Source organism: Propithecus coquereli, unplaced genomic scaffold, assembly GCF_000956105.1.
Source record: "Propithecus coquereli isolate 6110/MARCELLA unplaced genomic scaffold, Pcoq_1.0 Scaffold10, whole genome shotgun sequence".
Classification (NCBI taxonomy): domain Eukaryota; kingdom Metazoa; phylum Chordata; class Mammalia; order Primates; family Indriidae; genus Propithecus; species Propithecus coquereli.
The window spans coordinates 3,604,879-3,611,974 of NW_012133858.1; the positions used below are offsets into that span (position 1 = coordinate 3,604,879).

Below are 7,096 nucleotides of genomic sequence, written 5' to 3' on the forward strand. Positions count from 1 at the left end.
TATAAATTGCTATGACCACTTTGGCAATATCTTCTAAAGCTAAACATACGTACCTTTTGACCCAGTAATTCTACTTCTATATATTGCCTAACAGAAATGTAAGCACATTTACACCAAGAAACATATACAAGAATGTTCGTAGCAGCATTAGCTCTAAACTAGAGGCAACTTGAAAGTCCATCAATAGTAAAATGGATCAATAAATTGTGCTGTAGTCATACAATGGAATATTATGCAGCAATGGAAAGGGAAAAAACTGCACAATATGGTTGAATCTCATAAACATTGTTGAAAGAAGCTAGACACAAAAGAGTATTATTGAATGATTCCATTAATATAAGTATAAATAATCTATGGTGTTATAAATCAGGTTAGAGATTACTTTTTGCAGGTTTTACAGAATGGAAAGGGTGTGAGGAGGGTTTATACAGTGCTGTTCAAGTTGTGCAGATTTCTAAAGGTATGCTATATTTTGATAAAATAAGTCAATTAAAACAAAAACAAACCAAAAAGATAGGCCCCCATTTGAGTTTCTTAGGGTAATCTGAGAGGAATTAGGACTGTAGGTGAGAGGGTGAGAAAACCCTACAGTAATGAGACAGGAGACTGAAAACCCAGGAAGAAAGAGAGCCAAGGAGAAGTAACGGTAGTTGGGTTTCCAGATGTTAGTATTCAATATTTGTTCTTAAGTTGTTTTCTGTGCTGCAATTTGCTCTAACCTCTCTGTGACCCCATCCCCTGCCCCAAATTTATTGTTCACAAACCATCAGTGAAGTTTACAACACCCTAAAAAAGTAGCAAAGCAGGATAAGGAAATAGTGATGGAGTCAGGTGAAAGCAGGGATATATCATTATGGGATAGGAATCCCAAAGAAATGCCTCTCGGAATGGACAGCAAAAGAAGGGAGGGAGGAGAGTGTTCCAGACTGGGAGGAGGAAATGCAAAGACTCCAAGGCAGGACATGCTGGGCACATCCAAAGCCCAGCAAGGAAACCAGTGTGTGTGAAGCCAGGGAAAATTGTAGAGGATGAGATTAGAGAAATAACCAGAGGCCTTAATAGGCTATGGATTTTATTGGATTTCACTCTGAGTGTGACAGGAAGCCATTACACGGCTTTGAGCAAAGAAATGACCTAATCAGTGTTAAGTTTTAAATAAGTCATCTCAGTTGCTTTGGGAAGGCAAGCTGAAAGCAGGAAGAATAGCTAGAAAGTTTTCTGAGAGAATGGTGGAGGTGAGGAAAAGAGGTTGAATCTGGGTGTATTTTGAAAGTAGAGCCAGTAGGACTTGCAGATGCGTTGGCTATGGTGTGTGAGGGAAAGAGAAACATCAAGGGTGCCTAGGAAAGGACTTCCTAACCCAAAGAGCTGTCTAACAATTGAACAAGTTTCCCTGTCATGTAGTTATTCCAGTGGAAGCGTGTCCATCCGTGGGGCTGTCTGAACATTCTTCTCCCTCTAGCTTACCTGTCAAATAAGCTCCTGGAGGGATTTCTGTTCTTAGCAGTCAGGGGCCCAGGTGATCTGGAAGCACCAAATATTCATGAACCATAAGACAATCAGACCACAGTTCCAAACATTATGGATTTTCGGACTATATAGTTGCAAAATAATTTCCTACACCAGAGGTACTTTTTAACTGCTGGAGACCCTATGCACCTTTTTTTTTTTTTTTTTTTTTTTTTTTTTTTACCACACATGCGTTTTTATACTCATCCAAATTAAATGGACAGCAGGGGCAGCTGCCTTGTGGGGAACAAATGCCACACAAAGTGGACCCCGGCGATGGGAGATGCAGACATATGAAAGGAAAGAGGAACAGCCTCATCCTCTTGGCCTTCAGGGATGGTTAGGAATAGAGTCCACACCAGAAGAAGGTATCAATAGGGAGTAAATGATTGGATTGTAAACAAACATCCTAACATTTTAAATCCCCCAAAACGGTGTCTCTTTCAGAACAGTTACCTTGGAGAGAATCTGCTAGTGCTCTTTCAGTTACACCATTGCCACAGTGGTGCTGCTCTTGCGCAAAGCCTGCTTGGAACTCTCCTTTGGGATTTGTCCTCAAAAGGAGCTAATAAAACTTGTCTTTTCAGAGGTCAGATCCCTGGGAGATCTGCTATCAAGAGTCCCAGATTCTCCTGGTTGGCAGGAAGTTTAAAGCTTCTAGCCTGTCTAGTGTGTGGGCTCCCATGGCATCATTCCTAACAAACAGCCATCTAACAACCTCTACTTCAATCCTCTTCAGACCTCTAAAAGGCATGTGGTTAGTACTCCCCGCCCAAAGGTAGCCCTTCAGTATCCTCCCAGACGGCTCTGATTGTTAGAAAGTTCTTACTCATTTTGGACTGAAACCTGCCTCACCATACCTTCCAGCCACTGGTCATAACAGAGTGTGGGGCAGTATTTCCCAAATTTCAAATATCACTGGTCCTATTAGTTTTTTAATATCTTTCTTTGAAAGTACTCATTTTTCTTACTTAAGACAATTTACCTTAAATGGAAACTACATTGCCTTGTAAGTGGAAAGCTATATCAATTAGAAATTAACAGCAGGAGGAATAATAGAAGAGAAAATGATGATATTAAATTCTACTTAGGAGCTGTTGCCTAGCAAAGGTTCTAAGGGAGAGGCAAGCTCTCTCTTAGTGAAAACAGGAGATTAGCAAGTGTTAAAAGGGTGTGAAGACAAATACTATTATACAAAATGATATTTCCTCCTTGACATATTCCACAGGAAAAAGAGAATTGAAAAGAGCTTAGCTTTTTCACCTTGTGATCCACTGTTATTTTCTGTTACTGTCTGTGTACCACTCAAACCCACCCCTAGTGGAAGATGCACACAGGGACACACTGGTGAAGTGACCAAACACCTGGACTGAGGTGAAGCTTATCAGGTTGAGGTCTTGGCTCTGCCAACTCCCAGCTGCCCAACCCCGGATACCTTAAACTCAGTAAGTATCAGTTTCTATTAACACATCTTTAAAATGGGAGCAATAATAGCTCTGAATGTGGCACTTCCTTAAAAGCAGTGCCCAGATTTGAACATTATGCCCAGGTGTGAGCTGACCATTAAAGAGGATTAGTTCACTCTAACATTATGGCCTCATCCGGCTTTTAGACTAAATTAATTCAGCCTTTGGGTGCTGACAAGGCCGTGCTTATAGCCAACTGAAATCTCTAAGATAGAACTAGGTACAGGGATGTAGACCTATAGTCCTAGCCTCTTGGGAGGCTGAGGCAGGAGGATGCCTTGAGCCAGGAGTTTGAGGCTAGCCTGGGGGAAAACAACAACAGCAACAACAAAACTCTACCATACTTCGACATGTACTGCTATGTAGCCAAATCCCCCATTGCCAACTTGTATTGCTGGGTGTCTGGGCCTGAGGGAGAGTTTGACATTTATTCTTACTAACGAGGTTCTCCCACTTCACTTTACCCTGGTGCTTGAGCAAATGCTAACTTCTTCTACTTGCATTTTAGTGGAAGGAAACCAAATGGGCAGAACGGGGGCCATGATGATGTATTTGACACATGTGAGTCCATGTTCCTTTGAAGAAAGCAAATGGAAACTTTTTGCTGAGTATCCACTATGTATCAGGCACTTTTCTTGAACATCTCAATTAACATTCCAAGCACCCCTTGAGGTAGGTGTTATGGCCATTTTGCAGAGAAGAAATCTGCATTTTCATTTGAAGTTATTAAGCATGGTAATGATGCAATTTTCTACACTTTTGCTTAATATTATATTGTAAATTCTTCATCGTGTTACTTCATATTTTTCTCTTTTTTTTTTGCTCTATAAATAAATACATACTCCCTCCTTGTTCTAAAAAGAATTTGAAGCACTTCTGTCTTGATGGTTATCATTTTAACAGTTGTATAATATCCCATTAAGTCACCCTAATTTATTTAAGCAATTTCCTACTGCTGACAGTTTGGCTTTGTTTGCTTTTTGTGGTTTTTAAAATTATTTTCTGTAATAAATGATCCTGCTACAAACATCTGCATATAAATATTATTTTGTTCTGGAAATTTCCCCAAATGCAGAATATTGCATTAAAGAGGGGATAATATTAATATTTTGGGTGGTTCTTTATAGAGACTGGCAAATCGCCCACCCAAAGGAGTATGCTTTATTTGAGAGTAAACGGCAAAACACTTGTTTTCTGCAAAAGAAATTAATTTTCCACTTATTCATAAAATATTGGAGTGCCATGATAGGTGGCAGGCACAGTGCCAGGGGCTGGGGACAGAGATGAGCAAGGCCGGATCCCGGCCTCCAAGGAGCGCACTGCGGGGTCCGGTGGAGGAGACCACGGGCAACAGGCGCCGGCGGCCAGGGAGGACCGCGGAGGACCGCGTGCCCTTTCGCGCTGGACAGTGGAAGGAGGGGGCTGTTTGCCCGCAGCAAAAAGGTCTTGCGGCATAGGCAACGCTCCACCTGAGTCTTGCACAATGAGTAAGAGTTTGGGCACGGGGTTTATATTTATTTTATTGTGAATCTCTGCCCTTATATCAGAAAAAAATTGTCCCACCCTCAGCACAGAGAACGCTGGTGGCGTCGTAAGCCCCCGAGCCTCTTTTCCACCTCCAAGGCGTGGGAGCTGGGGGAAGGGGATCTCCCCGACAGCAGGAGCAGGGTTTGGGAGCCGGGAACCCCTGGCGCGGCACCGGAGAGCACAGGAGAGGACCTGAGCGCTGGGCCCGCCGGCTCCTGGGGACCAGACGGGGCGCGTGGCCCTCGGGGAGGGTAAGAGGCGCCCTCAGCGCCCGGCTCCAGACGAGTCCGCTCGGCTCCGTCTTGGCTAGGGAGACGGTGCGGGAGCCGGTGCCGCCTGCGGCGGGGGCTCTGAGAGCAGCCCGCGAGTGGGCTCCGAGGGGAGCTGGGCTCGCCAGTCGGGGACCCCGAGGGCGCAGGCGGGCGGGGAGCGGTAGAGGGGCGGAGCTCCGGGGCGGGGTCGCCGCGGCCGCCCAGAGGGTCTGCGGGGGCTGCCGTGGCGGGACCGGGGAGCGGGCGCTGGAGCGCCAGCGAGCCGCGCGAGCCTCTGCAAGACCGTGACCTTGGCATTGAGAGCGGGGCCCTGTGCCATCCTGGGCTGAGACCCGAGCCCATCCTCGTGGAGACCCACAGCCGAGGGGCGGGAGCTGCCCCTGTGCGAAGAAGCCCGGGCAGGGGCGCAGGTAGGAACGAGGGACTCGAGGAGGGCGGGGGGAAGCGCCCCCAGCGGGGGAGGGGCTGTGGCGGGGTCTGGGGGCCAAGGGCTCGGCCCGACGAGGGGCGCACGCCGGAGCAGCTCGGGTCTGGGAGCACTGAGTGATGGTCGTGGGGGAAGTTAGTCCCCAGGTTTACAGGATCAAGGGTCTCCTCGGCGCAGGACTGGACTGTTCAGCGACCCCGCGAAGGGGAAGAGGGTCGCCCTCACAGATAAGCGGGAGCGCACAGTGACATGCCGGCTGTGGGTAGTGTTCTGTGCTTACTTGTTTCTGCCTGTGTTACTGTCTGAAAGAACTCTCTTTCCATGTGTCTGCAGGGGGACAGATAGCTTTCTGGAGTGTACGTATATGGAAGGGAGGGCCACAGCGTCCGCCCTGTCCTCTCGGGCCATGAGTCCCCTCACAGGATTTCTGGTCCAAGCCGCCAGCTGCCTTGGGGACCTAGCCTCAGTGGCACCAAACTAGGACGTCAGTCCCTGGTCCTGGTCACCAGCCTCCATATTCCTTGGGGAGAGAAAGAAAGAGTACCAGACTGATGGAGTATTTTATTATTATTGCTTTAAGATTATCGCTTTCAATAGATAATATATGCACGTGAGTTTTTTTATCAAATGATACAAGCACTTGTCTTCTAGAGACAATGCCTATACTAGCATCTGTATCTATTTATCCCTCTCTTCTTTTTTACCCAGATCCTTTCCTACTCTACTCGTTCTGTCCCTTCCTTTTAATTCTTTATCCACCTCCTGCCTAATGAAGGTACCAGAAGAAAATGATGTCGCCGTCACCACTCCCATCCCTCAATCTTCGGTATTCCCTTCTACCAACACCTCTCTGGTGCTTTAATGTCTCTCACCGAGGTGGTCCGAGGTGGTCCTCAGGGTAGGGAGCCTGCTAACGAGAATACATCCCATTTACTTGCCTTAACTCTACCAGGAATTTGAAGAAAGGCGTGTTGGGGAAGAGCCCAGGCAAGTACTATACTTACCTGTTTTTTTCCCCTTAAACTGGACTTTCCAAGTGCAGTCTAGGTAGAGTCTGGTACTGAGGGGAATTAATGAAGGATAGTTCCTGCAATGCTGTAGATTTCAGAACTTAACACTGTACTTGTTCCTATTCCTTAAAGCAGAACTTTGCCCGTGACACCTTTGCATTGCCTTTCCCTCTTTTACCCTAGGACCCCCGGCATGGCATGCCTAGGATTTTCCCTCCGAAGGAACCTGGGAGAGTGGATGTTTTATACCTGCCTCCCAGCGGCCCTATAAAAGGGCTCAGGGACACAGCTTTGTGGTAGACAAGGTGGGAGGGGAAGATGTAGGAGAGGAAGTTGAGGGAAAGTGGGAAGGAAGGAGCAGGCCAGGACCCCTGAGTGGAGAAGAATCCTGGAGCACAGGCCCCTGTCATTTAGGAACAACCGCCTGATAATTTTGCTAAGAGACCACACATGTGGCTTACTTCCTGCCCACTATCGGAACAATCAGACTTTTTCTGTGCTAGGCCAAAACATATTGAGAAGTGAAAAAATTAGCAAATCAACCTGGTTTTGTCTATATGATAAAACAGAATGGTTGGAATTTTTACTGAATTAACAGGTTCTTTAGGAGCTGCATAAATTGTTTAAAATAACCTAAAAGCTACTCCAGTCACCGCATTTTCCTTTATTTTGTTCATTTTTTCATGTTGCATAATCTTGAACTGGATCCCAACCATGTCAGAAAGTTCAGGATGGGCCAGGAGTGATGGCTCACGCCTATAATCCTAGCACTCTGGGAGGCCGAGGCCAGAGGATTGTTTGAGCTCAGGAGTTCGAAACCAGCCTGAGCAAGAGCGAGACCCCGTCTCTACTAAAAACATAGAAAGAAATTAGCTGGACAACTAA

At 46.5% G+C, this 7,096-nt stretch overlaps 1 protein-coding gene across 1 annotated transcript in view; it reads left to right on the plus strand.

Annotated features, from left to right (window-relative positions):
- The first annotated feature begins 4,323 nt into the window (after positions 1-4,323).
- The window catches only part of CASR (calcium-sensing receptor), a 75,511-nt gene continuing 72,738 nt past the window's right edge, over positions 4,324-7,096 (plus strand). The window contains exon 1 of the mRNA XM_012640587.1: positions 4,324-4,462. The gene's annotated coding sequence lies outside the window, so the exon portion shown is untranslated. The remainder of the gene's footprint in view (positions 4,463-7,096) is intronic.